Source organism: Macrotis lagotis, chromosome X (genome assembly GCF_037893015.1).
Source record: "Macrotis lagotis isolate mMagLag1 chromosome X, bilby.v1.9.chrom.fasta, whole genome shotgun sequence".
NCBI classification, from domain to species: Eukaryota; Metazoa; Chordata; class Mammalia; order Peramelemorphia; family Peramelidae; genus Macrotis; species Macrotis lagotis.
The window spans coordinates 187,712,363-187,735,045 of NC_133666.1; the positions used below are offsets into that span (position 1 = coordinate 187,712,363).

General features: G+C 36.8%; 1 protein-coding gene and 1 pseudogene across 1 annotated transcript in view; both read right to left on the minus strand.

The window, feature by feature from the left end:
- SHB (SH2 domain containing adaptor protein B) overlaps nt 1-22,683 on the minus strand; it is a 353,413-nt gene that overhangs the window by 250,618 nt on the left and 80,112 nt on the right. The window lies entirely within an intron of this gene.
- Nucleotides 1-22,683, minus strand: part of LOC141502771 (ribonuclease H1 pseudogene) — a 28,915-nt pseudogene continuing 6,232 nt past the window's right edge.

Here is a 22,683-nt window from a genome sequence, read left to right on the forward strand (position 1 = left end):
TTTCTTGATGGAATTATTTTAACCTTTATACCTTTTGTTGAGGATGAAGATAATTACTGAGAAGAAAGAGTCCTTGATTTGTTTCTTGAATGAACTGAATGGTGGAACTGTTTCCTGAAGAAATTGAGTCATCTGTAGTCAAGTAATAGAGGTGGTAACTTTGGTTATCACCTTTCTTAAAGCTATTATAGTATATCTAATTATTTGTCTTCATATTTTGGAGGCAAAAGGAACAAAGTTTGGTAACTGATAGGGTAAGAGTGAGGGAGAGTTAAGAGTTGAGGATGACTCCAAAGATATGAACCTGGGTGACTGGAAGGATGGTGGCCTCTTTCTAAGTAAGAAAATCAGGAAAAAATAATGGGTGACTGGAAGGATGGTGGCCTCCTTCTAAGTAAGAAAATCAGGAAAAAATAATTTCCTGGAAATCAGGAAGGGAGAGAATTTCTAATTGTCTATTCTGTAGACATCTCAAATTACTGAGTGGGAAGGCTAAGAAAAGAACATTTAAATTGGTCATTGAGACATCATTGCAGAGAATAACTTCAGATGAGTGTTAACCCTCAAAATCTGACAGAGAATAAGGAGGTGAGAAAAATTAAGACTACAGACAGTTTCCTAAAGTTTGGACATATAAGGTAGGAGAATGGAGTTTACCCATATCTGAAACGAGCAAAGGAGGTTCATTGAACACACATTCAAAAAGTTTAATTCAGAAATACATTAATAAGTTCACTAGGGAAATAAATAGGGAAAAGGAGAGGAGAAAGTTGAGTTTAAGAGATTGTGAAATGTGTTTTGTTGATGTTACTCCATTGTACCTGAATCTTCATGACCCCATTTGATGTTTTCTTGGCAAAGATACTGGAATGGTTTGCCATTTCCTTCTTCAGCTTATTTTACAGAGGAGGAAATTGAGTTAAACAGGGTTAAATGACTTACTTAGGGTCATACAGCTACTATGTCTAAGGCCAGATTTGAATGGAGTGAACCTAAACAAGCTGGAACTTTGAAAGACTATTTGTACACAGGAATTAAAAGGAAGGAAAAAAAAAGAAAGCATAAGCACCAGCGTTTGGTATGTGGACTAATTGAAGAAAAGAGTGAAAAGCAATTTGGAACTTTATATATCCAAAGAATTACTAACATGAACACACCCTTTGACTCCACAAAACCACTTTTAGGCATATAATCAATTGATCATTCAATCAAGAAACATTTATTAAATGCCAATATTGTGTCAGGCACTATAAAGAAAACAGAAATGTGGGAAAGAACCAAAATGCAAAAATACTCATAACAAGAAAAGCAAAGAACCGGAAATAAAACAGGGTGCTCACCATATAGGGAGATACAGAACAAATTATAGGATATGAATGTAATAGAAGCTTATTGTAAAGTAAGAAATGATGAAAGGAGTAGTATACTCTGTTGGCCATCTAGGTTGACCTTTTAATTGTTCCTCATACACAGAACTCTTCTTCATCTCCAAGTCTTTGCATTGACTGTTCTTCATGTCTGGAATGTTCTTCCATATCATCACCTTCTCAGCATTCTTTATTTCCTTCAAAGCTCTGCTCATGCAACATTTAATACAAGAAGTCTTCCCTGAAACTAAGCTGTTGGCACCCTTCCTTTCTGCCTCCAATGCAATTTACCCTGTAATTCTTTTGATATACTTATGTACACACTCAGGCCTCCAAAAGAACATAAGGTTCCTTATGGAAGAAAGTTTCATTTGTAACTTTACTTAGTAGGTGCTTAATAGTTATTTCATCTACCTTCTTCCTTCTATGCATCCAGAGGGACAAGCACTTTTGAATGTCTGGATTTAATTGAAGATACTCATTTGTGACTAACTCATCAGTGCTTTACAGAAGAAATGCACAAGTATATATGGCAAAATAAAAAAAGAACCATGGCAACATCTTCAGAAATGAGACTAGAAAGCATTAAGGCCTGGGATAACTATTGAGAGGATGGATGTTTGAAAAGAGCTGTGTGGTTCGTTCCTTGAATATCCTTTTATAGCTCTATGTGTATCTTGGTTGCCATGATCCCCTGACTCTAATAAGGGAACGCTGCCCATTCAATACTCATACATCCACCCCCTAAATTCCCACTGAGTAAAGAAGGTATGGGAGTTTGCTAAACTCTGTTTTTTTCCTGTTTCTGTTGGGCTTCAGGCATTCAAACTAATCTAAAGAAACAAGCACTTAGGGAAGCTGAAATAAATGTAAAAGCAAACCTTTTAAACATCACTAGCCAACTTTTCTAATTAGTTCCATGCCTGCTCTTTCTGTATAACAGCATTAGTCTGGTTAAAACAAGAACAACATCAACAACAAAAACCCAACTGACTTAGGAGTTTAAATTTTAATATTCTGATTACTACATGGAAATCACTAGTGAGGTAAGAGATACACAGATTTTTTTTAAAATCCACTTTTCTACAAAGCTAAAATGTGTTCCTTTTTTCTTTCTTTCTTTTTTAAACAGCTTACAGTGCTATGGATAATATGCTGATTCACTTGTTCTGGCATTTTGCTCATCCTACTGACTCCTGTGAGAGCTTGTGGTTAAGCCACCTCTATTGGTGGAGTAAGCATATTCAACTCTATTTACCAAAGCTTGACAAGCTTACCTAACCAACGTGACCAACACATCAGGATGGAAGAAATGTTTAAAGTGGTCACTGTTGGGCTTTCAAGGACCCACCCTTTTTGTGGCCATATCCACCCAACTGAAAACAATGTTAGTTAGACTCTTAGCATGTTCAAACTTGCCCTGAAAATGCAGAGAAATTATAGTCCATGTCAGCTCCATTCAGAGTTCAATCTGGAAGGTTCCTTCTCTAATCTTTCCATTCAAATGCTTTTTTAAGGGTAACAGACAAGCCCACTTAAGTCAGTTTAGGGATAACCCAACAGTCAAGTCCTAATACCTCATTTTCAAGTTTGACATTTTACAGATTTTTCAGTACACTGGGAGGGGCTGTTATATTTTGAACTTATGACACTGATAACTTAGAAAGTAAGGATTCGTTCCAGCCATTGAGTCAGGAAAGATAATTCATTCTCACTTCCTAAAGAACTCCTACATATCCTTTAAAGTCATCCTCAAAAACCACTTCCTCCTTAGGACTTCCCTAATTTCTTCAATTATTAATGCTGTCCTTTTGGATTACTTTGCATAAAAGTCTTTCCAGTTTCTACCTGTTATTGTTGTTCCCCACTGCTAGAAGTTATTTTGTATAATTGGTGCAAATAGAGTCAGCAAGACCTGAATTAGAATCTTGCCTCAGATATTGATCTAGCTTGTGGGACACTTTGGACTTTAGTTTCCTCATCTGTAAATAGTTATCATAATAATTACTTCCCAGGGCTGTTTGGAGGGTTCAAATGAGATAACAGATAAAATGCTTTGCAAAGCTTAGAGTTTCTAGAAAAGCTAGCAGTAGTAGTGGTGGTGGTGGTTGTTACTCAACTACATTAATGTTGACCCTCCCTACCCCAAAACTCCTTGAGGGCAGGCACCTGAACCAGTCCTCCTCATAGAGGAAGCACGTATTTGGGGGACTGAATATCTATCTCTTTTTCCTGAAATGTCCACTTACCTTACACAAAATATTTTGTTCTGTAATTCTGAGCACTAAAAAGAAGATCATACTGGTGAGAATCTGAGCTGAGGGGTGGTTTTCTGGGAACAATGAATCTGCAGACCAACTGAGAGCAGAATTCAAGTCTTAGCTAAACTTTGTATTTCTCTTTGCATCCAATAGTGATCAGCAACCCAGCCAGCATTAAAATGTTTGTCATATTATTTTGGATTCTTTTTAACAAGAAAAACTTAGCCCTGTTTACTAAGTCACTCTCAATCACCTTAAAATTTTCTTTTGAAACCACACCCCTGAAATTCGTAACTTGTGTTCTTCCCTCATATAAACATTCTGAAAAGCCTTTAAGCCATTCTTCCATGATTCACAACCATACTTTAGTCTTGCCTAGCAGCTCTGGATATGCAAAGCATTGGGTAATCATCCCTGCTCTCAAAGTCTAAGGCAGTCTTGTCTTCCATATTATTTGATTTCCTTATCCTTCACATTTTCTGACCTTGAGAGGCTACAAAATCACCAATCAATTCTTATGCAGCTCATTCTTTCTGTTTAGTATCTGTAGTCTATCTTTTAGGACAAACTTTGTTTCAAACAAAGCATCCAGATTCCACTTCCTGCTCACACTTGCCACAGCATCTAATCTCAGTTAATGGCAAATCCATTTAAAAGAGGTTTCAACTCTCTTGTGTGATCTTATATTTAGGTTATTTCTGTTTTTTTTTTTTAAAGGAATGGTTTTTACTTTAAGTCTATACTGACTTTTTACCTTTTAAAGTTAATCATTTTGTACATTATATTTTGGGTTCTTTCTTCACTTTGCCCCATTTACTATTATTTCTTACAATTTTTCATCATGTACATCATTCCTCACTGAAATAATAAACCACTACATTCATATACCATCATTTATTCAGATGTTGCCCAATTGTTAGATATAATTTCCAAATTTTTGTTACTAGAAATAGTGCTAAGAGACGACTTTGGATCTAATTAGTGTTCTATCTGCTATACCACACTCCCTTAGATATTAGTGTATTGAAAAACCTAGAAAAAGAATATGATTTTGTTTTGGGAGAGAGAGCATTATGATCTTGGGGGGGGGATCAAGAAGGGCATCAAGGAGAATGTGATTCTTGAGTTGAATGTGGAGGGAAACTTGCAATTCCAAGAGACAGAAGTGAGGAAGGAAAGAATAAGAACTGGGTGTGAGGAAAAGCAAATATTCCAATATGACTAGAGGTCATTAAGTGATTAGAGTAATGTTTGAGCAGATTAGAAAGTCAGAAAGGATTTTGAAGAGTTTTAAAATTCTATGTTTTATCATTGAGGGGATAATTGGTCACTAAAATAATTTTTCTTTCACAGATCTAGAACATTATAGTAAAAAATAATTGATCAATTATTTGTTAAGAATCTACTCTGTGCCAGCCATCACTGGGATTACAAAAAGAGGCAAAAGTGATTACAAAAAAGAAAAATGGTCTAGAAGAGAGAACTGGATTCTGGCTCAGCCACTTACTATCTTTGTGACTTTGGAGAGATCATTTTGCTGCTTGAGCCCCAGTTTTCCCATCTGTAAAATGAGACAAAAGTGTTGCTAGATAGGGGCTCATTAAGGTCCTCTTCAGTTCTGAAGCTTTATGATTCTAAATACTTTTTAGATAAAAACATTGTTTTTAGGTCTGAATGTAGGTCTATTACTATGGGTAAAAATCTTGGAAAGTTTGCACACTCTACCTAGCTTATCTCCTTTGAGCCTCCTAAGAATCTTGGAAAATAGGTACATTTACCTCAGTAGTTGATGGCATTTAATTACTTGTTCATTCCAAGATTTCACCGAATTTCCACATCTTAATAATGACAAAGAAAAATTGAGCTTCCCTCAATTTTGTCATGTCCCTTTCAACAAAATATGTTATAAATGAAAGAGTTCCTAGGCTCATAGATCTAGAGCTGGAAGGGATCTTAGAGGTCATCTGATTTACTGAGGGCAATGGCAGAGTCAAGATCTGGACTCAAGTTCTATGGATTCTATGACTCAAATTCTTTGTACCATGGTACCTCCCTCCTGGACCAGGCACTTCCAAGATCTCTTCCAGCTCTGATGATCTGTGATTTCTATATAACATTATCCATACCACTCAGTGATACATGCTGGACCAAACATGATAGAGCTGTCAAGCTTGTTGAAATAGGAAACTCTGCCAGTGGTCTCTTTGTTTCTCACTGTAAAGTCAAAGCTAAAGTGAGGGCTTCACTACATAGGTGTCTCCCTCACCATTTCCAGCCTACAGTTCTTGTGAGGCGTTCCTGACAAAGGACAGAAGAACTAATTTTTGTCTTCCATCAGAAATAACCAGATTTCATAAAACATGTGAGGTCCCAGAGAGAAGAAAAGTACTGGAATAAACATTGTAAAAGCTGATTTAAGTTGGCAGTATTCATCTCACCAGAGCCATTTTATATGTAAGAGTCTCAGAGTCTCTGTGAATTTTAATAATCTCAATGGTTCCTAAACAGAAATAATTTTAAGCAGAAGATATTTTCATTTTGGTTTTACTAGTTAAGATAAGGTATCCTTCCAACAAGTGTCTCAGGCATTTTTAATCAATTCTCTGAACAGTACAAAGACCCTTATAAAAAGAACACTCATTTATCGATGCTTCTCCCTACTATTTCCACTCTGAATTAGTGCTTTTCAGTTTGCCTATAGGAAAATTAATGTTTAAAGAAAGGTAGCATAATTTAAAAGACAAATGCCTAACGTCTGCAACACAAAGTACTTAAAATCAAGCAGTTAAAGAATGTGACATGTCTACCTTGTAGACATGTAAAGTCAGAGCTGTGGGGATTCCCACATTCTCCTTTATCATGGTTTTATTTATACATATATTATTATTATTATTACATATATATGTACACATACACACATGTGCAATATGTACATGTATATATGGGTTACAATTATTGGTTTATGTGCATTTATTCACATGTACATGTGTTATATGTGTATGTATGTGATAAACCTTGGTAGATATGTCATGCCAGTGCTTTGGGTATCCCTCTCTCGATGAAAATCATAGCCCTTCTCTAGTTTCTTATCCCAAATAGTTTATATATCTCTATATCCATATAAGTATATATACATACATATCCATATATATGTTCACAATATACATGTAAACACATATGCACATCTGCATGCAGTTTTATATATACACACACAGTGTATTTATATATGTGTATATGTATGTTGTTAGATGTATATTTATATGTATGTATACACAAACACATATGCATACCTAGGTTTGATCCAGACCTGTGAAGTCATCATTATAAGGAACTCTTCAATTTGTAAAATTAGAGTGTTCTCTTGAACAGTGGCATTAATTTATACAGCTAATATCTATCAGAGGCTAGTATGGAACCTTAGTATCCCTGACTCTAAGATGGTTTTTTTATCTATCCACTGCACCATGCTGCTTCTCATCTTCCCATCACCAAAAATGTCCCATCAAAAAAAAAAAAGTCATAGTACTTTAAGGTCTTGAAGGATTTGCTTTACATCATTAGATATTAACCAAGAGGAAAAAAAGATAGGGGGAGGATCACAATGAATAAGATCTAGAAATCATTTTAATAGCAAAAACTTCATTACACATAAATAATAAACTTGATACTAAATGAGGAATATTTATTTTTGTCATGGTGTCCATTAATGATTATGTACACACTTTTTCAACAAGTAAGGGAAGATGCCAAAAATCTATTATTCTCTGAACCCATAATCACAGTATCTTAAAGACTACAAAATTTTGGCAAGTGACAAAATTTTGGCAAGTGAAGTCATCAAAAGTCATCCAGTCCAAGCGTCCCAATCTATACCCTACACATCTGGTCAAGGTGCAGTTCCTAAAGCAAAGGTCTGACTATGGTCACTGCCCTGCTTCACAAGCTCCAGTGACTCCCTATCTCTAGAATTAAACACAAACTCCTCTAAAGCCCTGCATGACCCAGCTCCACCCTCTCTTTGGAGCTTCATTATACTTTACTCTCTTTAATTCACTCTTTGATCCAGTCCAACTAGTTCTTTCCTGTGTGTTCACAGGAGACATTCCCTCTACCATTATTTCTTTTGCATACATCGTCTCCAATGACTGAAGTTGCAGGCCACTGCCACCTCTTAGAACCCCCAACTCAAACAATACTTCTTCATATAGCATTTCATGATGTCCACAACTACTAGTGCCTTCTCCCCCCCTCCAAAAAAAAGTAACCCCTTGTATTTCTTTTATATATATTGTATTTATACAAATTTCCTCCACAGTAGAGTGTAAAGTCTCTGAGATCTTATATATTTATATCTTCACAGTATTAAAAATAGTTATTGGATTAAAGCATAAAGTGTCTACAACATCTCCAATAAGAGATTATCTAGCATCTGCTGGGAAGGAGGGAAGAGAAGAAGAAGAAATGAATTGAAGGAAAAGAAGTAGGGTGAAAAGAAGAAAAGGAAAGAGAGAAACTGAGAAGGAAGGAAGGAGAAAAAAAGGGGAAGGAAAAATTTATTAAGCACATACCCTGTGCCAGGTCCTGTGTTTTAAGTGCTCCTCAAATATCTCATTTGATCATCACAACCACCCTATTAGGTTTGTACTATTATTAATACTACCCCCATTTAAAAACTATGATAGAAAGAGGTTAACTGATTTGTCCAGACTTATACAGAAAGTGTCTAAGACATATCACGACCCAGGTCTTCATGATTCCAGGTCCAAGCCTCCATCTATTGAGTCACCTTATTGCCTCTTTGTTAACTTCTAAGGTAGCTCACTTCTACTTCTGGTCTGTGAGATCAATTAATACAAGTCTAATCTTTCTTCCATATTTCATCTCAAATACTTAAAAGATAGTTATCAAATTCCTTAAGTTTTTTCCTTCGTTTTATTTGAATTCCTAAGAAGTCTACAAATATTATCATGTTTCAGAACACTGAACCAGTTCCTATAAAATACTGCTAGGTAGTCTATTATATACACTACTGTTTTAAAGTTATTTAATGTTCAATATAAGTCTTGACTCCTCCCCCCAAAGAAAAAAACATCAGCTCTTTGCAGACAGGGAATACTTGTCATATTTCTTTCCAGGTTTATTGAGCATGATTTCCCATCATGTACTCTGTAATTCAATGAAATTGTACTACTAGCTGTCCCTATATTCAGCATTCCTTTCTAGTTTTCCCATACTTAGACTTCACTCCTTTCTCACTTCCACCTCTCAAAATATCTAATATCCCTCAAGGCTTAATTCAAGCACTACTATATATGGGACCTTTTCTGGTCTCCCCAAATTGTTAGTGCTCTTCTCCCCCACCATAATTACTTTACATTTGCTTTGCTGTTTTCTCTCAATAGAATATAAATTCCCCTGGGTAAGGGACTGTTTTTTTTTTCCTGTCTCTCTATTAACGCCCACACACAGTAGGTACTTAATAAATATTTGAATGAATATACTACTTTACATTCAAAAGTCCTAATGAGAATACTACTGGAAGTAGCATAGGCTAAATAAACTCTTGTTCAAATGAATGGAACTCTGAGTGAGACATGTTCAGCTGAGGATGAAGAAAAAGGGAAAAAATTCAGCCTAAGATCCTCAGGCTTTCATTAGCAGTGATGAGATTTTTCAAATAAGTACAAGGCAATACATTCATTCTTCTCCCAAAGAGAATTTGGATGGCTTCCAGCTAGTCTCAGTGTATTGCTATATGCTTCTTTCTTCAAAGTGAGCAGAAAAGCCCATCAATGTCAAATTCTTGGAGAAGCTTACTAGGTCATTTTTTTTGAGCATGTGGTTATGCAAATATAAGCATATGGCAGATGCAAACACAAGCAACTTCTACTTAGGGGAATGGGGGGGGGGGGATGAATCCTAGAAAGAAAAGCATGGAAACAGAGACCAGAAAGTACGTGGCTGATCATTGTGCTGAGTATGTAGAAAGAGCCAATGTAGGGGAATAGAAAGAGTCTAGGCTTAAGATTCAGGAGACCTGGGTTCCAATTCTAGCTAGGCCACTGACTAACTAATCTTTAGGCAAGTCATTCTGCCTGCCTGAGCCTCAGTTTTCTCATTTGCAAAATGAGTAGGGTAGATTAAGAGGATCTTCTATTATCTTTCCCTTTCTACCCTAATAATTATGATAATTATGATATGTTTATAACATTGGGCAAACTACTCGATCTTTCAAGGTCGTCTTAAGCTTGTCCATCTATAAAACTGACTCTCAAAGGTCACTTCCAACTCTGAGTTCTTCAGCTGAATATGAACCCTTAGAAATTCCATTCATCATGAAGGGATGGAGGTAGGGGATGATGGGGGTGGGTGGATTGGGTCTTCTAAGCTCACCAGGCTGGATGGACAGTGTCCATTTTTGCATCTGATTCCACTGATGATCAATCAGCACAGTAACAGAAATTTGTTCCCTTTCCTACCTGGGCTGTTTTGCCCCTTGTTGAGCAGCCTGGTGGCCCCCTCTTGATCCTAGGGGTTCGCCCCTTTGGTGCTAGACTTAGTGTAAACACCACATCATCTTAATCTTCTGCAACTCAAATTTCCTGAGCTCAAGTGATCTATCAGTATCAGCCTTCACAGTACAAAGGATTACAGGCCTGAACCACTGTTTTAACAAGTAATGTTTGGATCACACAATATGTTACAGTATGCTAGGGACTATTGAGTATAACTTAACCATGATCATATAACTACATAGAAAATTCATTACAGCACTGATGTAAAATAAAGCAAAGAAACAAGTATTTCTTTAATGTCTGCTATACAACAGTCACTGTGATAACTTTTGGAAATACAAATACAAGCAAAAAAGGGGCTTACATTGTAATGGGGAAGGTAATTACTCCCAAAAGGAGGGAAGGGTGGTAAACTACCAACAAAGGTCACTGTTTAAAGTTTGTAATAGGACAGCCAATATGAAGGTTGGTTGACCTGAGCCCTTCACCAAAATGGAGGACCTAAGAGGCATTTAACCACAGAAGGAGGAATATTCTGATGTAAGACAGCCACTGGAGTAGATGGATTTTCCAGAATGAATAATCACTACATATATTTTTCTGTGATATTGATTTACAAAAGTAAGGCAAACTAATGAAATTTTTCATTCCTTCACCCTCAAAACAGCAGATGAGATTAAGGTACAGAAAGATCTATTAAGAGTTGTCAGGAAAAAAAAAAACCCAACCAGCTACCAAACACCTATTCACTGATGCTGTGGCCACAGAAGTTAATTTAATCACCTAAATCCTTTAAATAGCAGATAGTTCTATGGTTATTCCATCAGATGTAGATTTCATCTAATCCTATAATCATTAGTTACTTTATATCAGATAGATTATTAAGAATTTATTTATTTTAACTACCCTTTGTCTGATACCTGAGTGGAGTCTTTATGTACAATTATATAGAAAGACAAGCAAATATGCTTTTTAGTTACTACTTTTTCTATATAAATAATCTAAATTAATTTTCTCTTCCTTGAAAAAGACCAACTAAACTTGGTTTTCAAGAGTCTATAAAGGCAAACAATATGACCTAACCATTGCTCAAAGCACATTGAAGCATAGAATCCTTGAATCAAGAATAGAAATATTAAAACTAAGACATAGAAACAAACCAAAGAACTCGATGCTCATTCATACTATCATTTAAAAGTGATGCTTCCATAACATTATTAAACATTTAATTTCTAACATACTTCAGATTTTTAGGAACTTGGAAGTTGGCAAAGAATCCACAAAGGAAAAACTAAGTAGACAAGAATGTCTATTTTTAGAGTCTACTATCACGGAGATGGCCATAGTACTGAAATGTTTAAATGACTTTACTGAGGGTCCCACAGTCAAGGTCAGCTCTCCGACCAATACCCCAAGGTCCTTCTCTCTGGAGATTACAAAGCTCTTTTAATGACTCTAAGCTTCTGCCTGGAGCAAAAACCATTTAAAAATTCCTGATATTCTATTAGTGGTATTATATTTGGCAAGCATAGGATACTGTAGTCTCTAAAAAAATTAAAAATGAGCACACCAGAAATGGTGACACATGTCTGCCATCCCTGTTATGGAGAGGCTGAGACTGATTTTGAGAGAGGGAATTGTGAGTTGTTAGAAGGGCTAATATTATCTGGTTCACATTAAATCTGGTATAAATATGGTGATTTCCTGGGATTAGGAGACTATCTTGCTGCCTGACAAAAGGTAAAGCAACCCACATTAGAAATTGAGTAGGTCAAAGCTTTTCTGCTGATAAGCGGTATTAATCAGGCCCCAGGAGTGGGTCTTGCACTTCCAAGCTGTGCAAGATAGGGAGACAAAATTGAGAGAAAAAGGGGGGGAGGGGAGTGAGAGGGGGAGAGGGAGAAAGAGTCATTGAAAGCGAATAGTGCATAAATAAGGAACTATGAAAAAAATAAAGATTATAAGAGAAATACATGCTTGAAAAAGATGGAGCTGGTTATATGGTAAGAGCAAGATATAATCTATGTGCTGATTATGTGCTCCACTTGCAAAAGCTGGAAAAAGTAAGTAAAGTCCTAGTATACTATGGGGAAGGGCAGGAGATGCTTAGTGGGAAAGAGTTACACACAGGATTGGGTAAGCTTGGATAAGTAATCTGCATTGTTAAAAAGAGTAAGAATAAGCATTTCTAGAGTTAAAGCAATTAAGTATTACTGTATAGTAGAGCAAGTAAATCTCTTCAGATTGGGTTTCCATATCGTCTAGCATGGGAAATCACAAAATATGGGATGCTAGAAGAATCATGGGATCATAGACTTGAAAAAAGTTGTAAGGTTTCAAAGCTCATTCAATAAGAAATTATTAATATTGAAAATAGCTAAAATCTTATATTAAAATCCTAATATTATCTTATTTGAATCTTTGCAACAACCTGGTGAAGCAGTTTAGAGATTTTAGAGATGAGAAAACTTGAGGCTAAGACATCTAGTTCTAGCATCATTTTACATGAGGAAATTGGGTTCTAAAAAGATCAAACAACAGACCCAAGATCACAGAGTTAGATGAAGCTCTGAAGCCATAGTGATATACCAACTGGAAAAAGCTAAATGTGAAACTGATTTCCTTTTATTTTTCTTAAATTCTTTTTTTTAAAATAATGACTATAATTATTACAAGCAGTAAAATTTCAATACATAAAAGAAGGGGATTGCATATGAAACTATAAATTTCTGATATCTACTTTTTCCAAAAATGTATACTGAATTTAATACAACACTATCCTGCTTGTGGGTTATTCTCTTCTATGCCTCTTCATATCTATCTATACATACACATATTTTATTTTTAATAGTTTGATACTCTACACCTTTTGCATTAGTGTCACAACAACCCAGCAACTCCTTACTCTACTCCAAAGAGAAATCTTTCCTTGTAACAAATAAGTTTATCCAAGCAAAGAAAATCAACACATTAGCTACAGGAGAAAATAAAAGTCTCATTCTGTACCTCTAGTCTATCACTTCTCTCCCAAAAGTGAGAAGCATACTTTCTCATCAATCTTCTGTAGTCATGAATGGTCACTGCATGAACAGAGTTAAATCACCATTTAAAGATGTTTTTCTTTGGGTGTACTATGTACTTTGCTCATATCTCTTTTCTGACAAATCTTCACAGGTTTCTCTCAATCTGAGCCCTTTGTTATTTCCTATGGTTTAATACTGTACTCTGTTACATTAATGTACTAGTTTGTTGAGCCATTCCCTAATTGATGTGCATTCAAAGTTTATCTTAGTTACAACAAAAAAAGTAGATATTAATAAAGAGCTTTGAACAGAAGGACTCTTTCCTTCTGTCTTTGCCCTACCACTTTGGAGTATATAGCTAGAAATAGTGCTCCTAGGTCAAACTATCCTGTGGACAGTTCAATGAATTTTTGGTTATGGTTTCAAGGTTTCAAAAATGGTGTGTTCACTACAAAATCGAGTATACTTTTTTTTACCCTTGGAAGGAAAGGAGGAGGGAACTTCTCAACAAACTCAATATCAGGTTGTGGATTATTTACCATTTCCTCTGTGGTAAGGATGAGTACAGTTATCTAATTAGAATCATCCTAGTACTGAAAACTGTAGAAAATTTTCTTTTTTGGGGAAAGGATTTAAAAAAAAAAAGATGGGTCAGGTTGGGCATTACAAAAAAAAGCTTTTTAATAAGAGATCGAAAAAGGACATAACCATTCTCAAGTACAAGTAAACTCATAAAGGTTAGCCTTCAACAGAATTCAAAATTTACTTAGGAGAAAATTTCTCACACTGGGCACTATTATCTTGCTTTTAAACTGTAAAGATACATTTTTACAGCATTTACATCTTTTGCAATTGTTTGGAGAAAAAAGACACAAATCCAACAATGTAGGATTTAACATGTATGGTTTCAGCACTATTCCATGATACTGGCATAACACTTCCAAAGTTTTTCTTCAAATTTAAAATGCTACTTTTCTATATGATGTGCATGCAAGTTTACAGTAAATCTTTTCTTAAACTTTTTATAAATGTGACTTTTCTAGTATATATTCCTGTAAATGTCAGTCACTCAAAAAATAAGTAAAGTAGTTTAAGCTTTTCTTACTGCAGTATTGGCCCCAACACAACTGAACAAAAAAAAGGTTAAGTACTTTTTGATGATTTTGGTAATCATGGACCCTTCAACCGGGACATTTGTTTTGTTTTCATAATAAACAGCAACAGCAACAACAGCAAAAAGTCTGATCTGTCTGGATCAGGTACTTTTCTCAGTCATCTTTTAAATTCATGCTGTCTTATGATCAAGTGGAATTTATTTGACTGTTCTCTAACATTACTATCCTCTCCTAGTCCCTGGAGTATTTCCCTGTTGGATATAATGTATTTCTATACCAGGCTGCTTTTTATGTGTGTATAGTCACATAGTTCTCTACATTCAGTTCTCCTTTGATCAGTTCAGATAAGAAGAGTAAAGTTCATGAAAAGCCTGCTACCCCACAATCTCAACTTCATATTTGTATAATCTTCTGGTACATCCCAATTATGAGAAACAGTAAGTTCTAACCTCAAACATTTTATTTCTGCCTTAAAGTATTTAGTTTCTTTCTCCTCCTCTGAAAATCTGAAAATAGAATAAAACCACTTGCAGACCCTGATATTTAACCTTTCTTTAATCTTTTAGTGATCTCTGAAGATAGAATTCTGCACACTTTGTCCCTTCCCCCCCCTTAGAATTTAATACTTAATAATCATTTAGTTGTTCATATTGTTCAATTTTACCTCTCTGTGTTTCTCCTATGCTCTGCTATGTTTATATTTCAAAGACTTTGCTCAGCTTGGGTCTTTTCATTAGGAATTATTTTATTCAACTAAAAATTCCTTTCTCATAAGATTATATTTACTTTATCCAGATTGTTGGTTATTAAGCCTTATTCCTTCTCTTTTGGGGGGAAGGGGGAACATTCAGTATTTCAAGATTTTTTCTTTACTCTAATTGCAACATAGCCTAACATAATATCCTGTAATTCCTTTATACTTGAATTCTTTCTTTCTGAATGCTTGCAATGTCTTTTCTTTGATCTATAAACACTGCAATTCTTTTTTTTTTCACTTGGTTTGCTCTTTAATTAGATTTTAAAAATTATACTAAGTTGAATCTTGAAATTTTTTAGCTTCTTCATTGCCTGGAAACCCTGAATGACCAGGAATGTGCATCCACTCAATATCTATGCCTTGAATAAATTTATCAAGCTTAATGAAGTCTTCTTTGTTAATCACATCTATTCCTGTGCTTGTTTTCCAGCCATTTTTCTTCCAGTCTTTAACCCAATTCGTCATACCATTTATAGTAAAGATACTATCTGTGTAGAGAACCAGCTTACTGATGTTTTGATTACAGGCAGCATGTATTTCTGCTCTTTGATCTGTCTGTCTCCCAGGAAGTCTTTCACCTGCATTTAAGGGATAGCCTGGTCTCCAACAAACACCAATGCCTGCTCTTGCTTTCCTCTTCCCATTACTGGAGCAGCAGCCATCTGTGTAAATCACGGTTGCATCTCCCATGTAAGAAAATTTATCTTTGCTAAGTAAAGGTTTGGAATCTGTTTTGCAATTTTTTTGCAAGGCTCATCTTCATCTGATGATTCACAGGGTCTCTTGTTTGGTTTCACTTTGGGGTCCTCTGTTGTAGGTTCAGGGCTTGAAGTATTTCGGACAAAGGCCCAAGCCTCATCCTCAGTAGCAAACTTCTTGAACTGAGCAGCAGGAAATTGGTTCACTTGTGCTTGGCATTCACTCCAGTTGGGGAACACGCTGGTCTTGCGACCCTTCTTGACGGCGTAGAACATGGTGGTGCCCAGGTGGTGGGCACCGCCGCAGCTGAGGACACCCATTGCGACTCTGGGGAGCGCTGCCCAGAGCCTCAGCATGGCCCGCTCCAGGGCATAGTGGGAGCGGGGAGGAGGCCCATGGGTGGCGGGCCTGGGTAGCTGAGGACACGGGCAGGAGCTTCCACCTGGGAGGCTGCTGTGACATCCTCAACACTGCAATTCTTAACTAATACATTTCTGAAAGTGTTCAGTTTGGGATTTTTATTTTCACTTTGGTCTATGGCTCTAATAGTTCTGGGTGGTGTTTTTCAAAGATTTCTTGAAATATTATATCTTGCAGTTTTTATTTGGTCATGATTTCCAGGATGTCTAATGGTGCTTAAAACTCTCTCAGTTGCTTTTGATAGTGGATGTCTTCTATGTTCTTTCTTTTTCTTTCCCCCAGTCTCTCCAAGTATTTCTTGTCTCCTGGAGTCATTGAGTTCTTATTTGTTTCATTTTCTTTCGGGGGGGAGGGGGAATTCAGTATTTCCATTTTTGTTTGAAGCCATTTATCCTACTTCCAATTTTCCTCTGAAATTTTAATTTCACTTTAATAAAAATTCCTTACTTCATTTCTTCCATCCAGTCCTGGAAATCTTTGTGATCAATTCATTTTTTTTCCCTTTTTTTTCTGGGGCTTAGCTTGGATGTATTCACTGCAAATATAATCTCTTCTTCTGGATATACCTGTTTAGCTTCTCGTATCCTACAGCATTTCTTCATTTTTTGGATAGCTTTCTTCTGTTTGCTCAGTTCTTGGATTGAGACATTGTACTAAGGTCAAGCTCTTATTCCTTTGATGAAGTAACCAGTCCACAGATAAAGTCTCAACTACAGTTTGGATACCATTGCTTTTACTCTGCCATAGTTCTGGATGGAAAAGTTCAGTTCTGGTTACTGCTCCCTGTATTCTTCTGCCACCCTGAGGTATGGGACAAGGAGCTGGGTCTAGAACCTGAATTCTGCTTCAATCCCTGTCTCCTCCTTCTGTCTCCTAGTCATCCAGAATGCATTCATATCTGTTTCATCTCTGTCTCATTGTGCAGGCACTTACTAGGAGCTGGTTCAGTCCCTTGGTATGGTCCTGACTTGATATCAGAGGTCAGCTGCATCAGGCTTCCTGGAAGACACATGCCAGGTGTCTCAGTCCATCTGTCTCCTTGGTAGTCACATCCTAAGGATTGGCTTCTTTCCTTTCTACAGCTTGCACAGGCCAGGACCTGAGATCATACTGGCTTGGGGCCCCCAACCACAGAGCCAGTAGGCTTGCTGCCATCTTCTTGTGCAGTTCTGGACTGGATGAAGGAGCTTGCTTACTGTTTGCTATTGCTGATGGTGTTTATCTTTGATTTTATTGAATCTTTATTCATATGGTGCTTTATTATCTTTTTTTTTTTTTGCTGGGGGTGTTTCTCTGGGAAGCTGGGCCCAGCAGAAACCTTTTACTTTGTTATCTTTGCCTGAAGTCTTCTTTTCTTTGCATGGGACTATGGATCAAAAAATCAAACATACAGAGTTGAAAAGGGCATTTTTTGCTGGTCAGTCATTTCAGTTGTGTCCAACTCTTAATATTCACCATTTGGGATTTTCCTGGCAAAGACACTGGAATAATTTGCCTTCCTTCTCCAACTTATTTTACAGATGAGGAAACTAAGACAAACAGGTTAAAGGACTTGCTCAGGTTCATTTGGTTAACAAATGTTTGAGGCCATATTGAATGTGGGAAGATGAATCCACCTGATTTTAGGTCTGGGGTTTTATGCACAGCACCACCTAGCTAGCTGCCCCTTGGAAGGGGGCCTAGAGGATATCTATTCCAACTCCTCTCATTTCACAGTTGAGGAAAATGAGGCCCAGGGAAGTTAAATGTCTTGTCCAAGATTATACAGGTAGGTTTTCTTGCTTCTTGAGATCAGCTTATTCGTTCTATGCAATTTCCTCCTTCTGTATAGGTTATTAAACTTTAGGTCAGTTCCCTGTGTAGTGGAACTGGAATGAAGGTCCAAGGTTCAGGTTCCAACTCTGCCACTTGTGGGAATGTAGGCAAGTTATAATTTCTCTGGGAAATCAGTCTCCCCATCTCTATAATAAAGGAATTAGAGTAGATTCCCCTCTACAATCTCTTTCAGCCCATTATGTCTCACTGGGTTAACTGTCCCAGTACTGTTCATTTTACTTGCATTACTTCCTATAAGTCTTCCCTGTTACTTCTGAAATATTTTCTTTTTAAAAAAGATACATTTTGGGGTAGGTAGATGGCACAATGAAGAGAACACCAGACCTGAAGTCAGGAGGACCCAAGTTCAGATCCCAACTCACTGCAATTGCCTCAGGAAAAAAAAAAGATACCTTTTACTGATGCTTCCCTCCCAGCTCTAAATCTAAGATGCCATGATATTTTTATCTTCACAGGTATTCCCCATTCTCTTCTGGATTGCATCCTTACTCATGGCAAAGAACAGTAAAACAAAAATATCTAATACAGAGATGATGTTTGAAAATGTGCAGGATATTCTACTCTAGTAGTCTTCTACCTGTGTGTCAAAAGGAAAATCTGTTTCATACTTTTGTCCTTTCTCCTTGATCTTTAATAATTTTTCTGTTGCTCAGAATTTTAGTGAACTTTTCCATTTGTTATTTGCACTCACTGTGGAGCACTGTTCTCTTGGTTCGGCTTGCTTTGCTCCATGAGTTCACATAATTTGTTATTAAAACCAAGAAATGAAAATTAGGATTTTTGGAAATCTGTATGAATTCCCTAAAAACAAGGGTAGAATATTAGCATAGAGAACAAGAGCTATAGAGTTTGAGGATTTGTATAAGTCCGAATCCTATCTTGGCCACCTACTATCTTGGCAAAGTCCCATCACCTCTCTGGGTTTGTTTCCTCATTTGCAAAATAAGGGCATTGGACAAAATGACTGCTAAGGTACTGGCCAGTTCCAAATTCTATGACCCTAATTAAGTAACAGCAAGTTAATCTAACATTTTGGATAGGGCATCAGTGGGATGCCAAGGACAAAGTGGATTTTTATTTCAATAAGGCAGCTGAAGAAATCTTTCATTTTAATTTTGTGAACAAGATTCCTGGCAGGAGACCTGAATAATATAAAATAGTAGTAAATAGTAAAACTATCTCAATGGACAAACACAGTGATTATCTGATCTATGTCATCTTACATGGAGCACTGTAGTGACATACCACAAGGCTCTCACCCATTAGACAATAAGCCTCTCGAGAACAGGGATAGTATTATTTTTTTTAGCCTTTCTTTTCATTCTCAGTGCTTATCACAAGGCCTAGCACATAAGAAGAGTTTAAAAAATATTTATAAACTGGTGAACATACAATGGAGGTCAGGAAGAGTCTGGCCTGTAAGATTTCAGGAGGAAAGAGAAAGGGAGGTCAGTAAGAATGGAAGGAACAGCATAATCCAAGGCCTGGAAGTGGGACAGGGACTAGTTAGTATAATTTAACTCAACACAAGGAAGAATTTCCTAAATATCAGCTCAATTCCAAAAAGACAGAGGTAGCCTCCCCAAAAGAAGTGACTTTTTCCCCCCATGACTAGGACTATATAATTTTGATTTACACTGAATGGAAGGTTGAACTAGCTAACTTCTTGTGTTTTTTCCAACCCTGATATTCTGTGTTAAATCTTTCTTTGTAGGAACTCAAGGTATTTTTACATAAATATACCAAACAGAAAAAGCTTATAAAAATAATACTACTGAAACTTTATGGACTGATAGTCTCTAATTCATTTTAAATAAACTCCTACCTGAAATATTACTATTTTTTCCAATGTTTTCAACAATGGGTCATTCAGCCTCTGCTTAAAGACTCCTGGTGTTGAAGAACTTATTACTAACTTTAAGGGTTAGGAATTGTTTCCATTCCCATGTTTAGCTATGTCTATTAGCTTCCATCCCTCAGTACAGTTAAACTGAGATAAATTTTTAAAAAATTAACTTAGGCTCTTCACTGAAAGATCAAATGCTGAAGCTGCACATAATGAGATGATGGGACTCATTTGAAAAGACCCTGATGTTGGGAAAGAGGACAGCAGAGGATGAGATGGATAGATGGTATCATAAACAATGAATATAAACATGGACAGACTTCGAGAGATTATGGAAGATAGAAAGGCCTGGCATATATGGGATCCATGGGATCTTAAATCACTGGGCATGACTGAATGCCAGAACAACAACAATGAATAAGTCTGATCTTTCTTCCACATGATAACCTTTCAATTATTTGAAAAGCACAAGTATTTTCCTCCAAGTTTCTTGTTCTCCTAGCTAAGTGTTCCTAATTTCTGGAACCAATTCTCATAAAACATAGATTTGGATTCCCTCATAATACTTGTCCTTCTCTGTATCTATTAGAGATTGTCAATGTTCTTCCTGAAATTGCAGAGCCCAGACCATACAAAAAGCTGCATGTGTGTCCTGACAGGGCTGAGTATATCTAGATGTACATCTAGATGATTATCTCCTTCAATATGTTGGTCTTAGATTGCAAGGGGTTTGTGGTTGTCACATCATACCACTGATTCCCATTGTGCTTGCAGGCTCACTAAAATCCCAAGTCCTCTTTTCACAGAAACTGCTCACTAAATACATCTATGAGGTCTGTACTTGTGTGGTGTCAGAGACCACAGCAATAATAAATACATGTTAATGGAATGAACAAGTGGCAAAATGAAATTTATAAATTGATCCTACAGTTAAAAGAAGTATTGCTCCAAAGTTTAGAGATAATATTGACTTGACGGTCAAAAGTCATAATTATCCACTAAAAGGTTGCAGCAATCATATAGTAATTTCACTGCTTGAACCAGTAAATTTGATTTGATGCTGCATTTTTAAAAATCACAAATAAGTGTCAGTCTTTGTCACTGTCTGTTTTTGAATTTATATGCCAAATATTTGGTTTAAAGAATTAACTAGGAAATGACATGCCCTTTCTTTGTCAATCTGAGCTCAAAATGAACTGGATTTTGTTCTTATCATTTTTAATTTAAATGAACTTGTGCTACCACCTTCACCCAGGGACTGTCTAGCCCTAGCAGGTTCCATCAAGCCTTTTGTCATCAGCTGCTTTATTGATGCAATGATGAATGTGGATTCTCCTTGCTTGCCACTCACCTTCAGGCAGTCATGAACTGCCCTCAGGCTCCTTTTCAAAAATCAAACTAACTTATGTCCTACTGCTAAGCCCTGCTGGATAGGTACCATTAAATCCAACATATTGTATTCATAAATTACTATCTCTGCCTCATTTGCCTAGTCCTAGAGAGCCCCTTCTACTACAGTAACTGGGCCATTTGGCAACTTTCCAAGATTAGAAGAGTTGATGCCTACTTTGCATAGCTATTTACATAAATTTAAATTTACTGCTTGATCCCAGCAGCTAAAGGAAGCAATTTCCTTCCTACAAACAAAGTGGTCGCAACTCTAAATCAAAGAAAGGAAGGCTGGGGAACATGGCAAACCTGGCTGCACAACTGCCCTCCTGCCCACTGCTGCCCTCCTGTGAACTGATGCCCTCACTTGCACAGCTGCCCACTGGCAGCAGCCTACTGGAGGGTTCTCTGCCCACCTGGGGTAGCCAATTCTGGGTCTAGGTGCTGCTGCTTCCAGGGCTAGCACCCTGTTCATATCTTGTACTGTGGCTACTCTCAAGAGGCAAATGGGAACACTATCAGCAGTCATACTGCACTTCCAAGGGAGGCTGGAGGATAACTGGAAACCTCAGATAACTGTGTGATGCGACCGTCATTATTAAAAATAATAATGATAAGAATCTGCACATTGAATGATCTATAATTCGCTAAAGGGCCCTGTCATCTCAACAGATGACAACACTCCACATGACTCCCAACTGTTTTCTTACTTAATTCCAAGGGAATGGGGGGGGGGTTCCCAACTTGGTCAGAACATGGATCCTCGGGCTTTAAACTTCTTGTACCTTTAAAGATTCAACATGAAAAGAAATAAACTCTGGAATTTTCCACACACAGGCCTAAAAAGATATAGAATCAAAATAAGATAGAGATAGAACCTATGAGAGATCTGACAAAGGGAACTCCCAGATGAGAAAAACCCCTCCACCAAAGCAGATGAGTAGCTGCTTTGCAACTTACCATCTTGAAGAACTGCCTAAGAGGTTAGGGCTTGTTAAGGCCCACTGGCTACTTCAAAAGTAAAACAGATTAATTTTTTCACAAAGAAAACTATATTTAATGCACAACAACATCTTTTCACTCATATTACTACTTTTAGAATATTTTATTAGGATAATATATTTATTGGACTAATACTCCCTCTCCCTTTGCAAGCTTCTTTTTCCTCATAGGCGGCCAACCTCAGTACTCCCAGGTGACAAACTCCCAGTGTGGAGATGGCATATTCAAGTACTAGTCAATATGAAATTTACTATTGCTGATAATTCTACTTTAGTAACCATATCACTTTAGTATCATGTTGTTGATATCCTCATTTTACATCCTATGGGAAAAAGTGGCCAACTTTTAAAACATTTCCTTCAGTTTCTGTGATATTACAATTCCCTTAACAATAAACAAAATTGTTTTTGGAAAGTCAAACTGATGCAAAGGAAATGTACTAAATTATTCAGT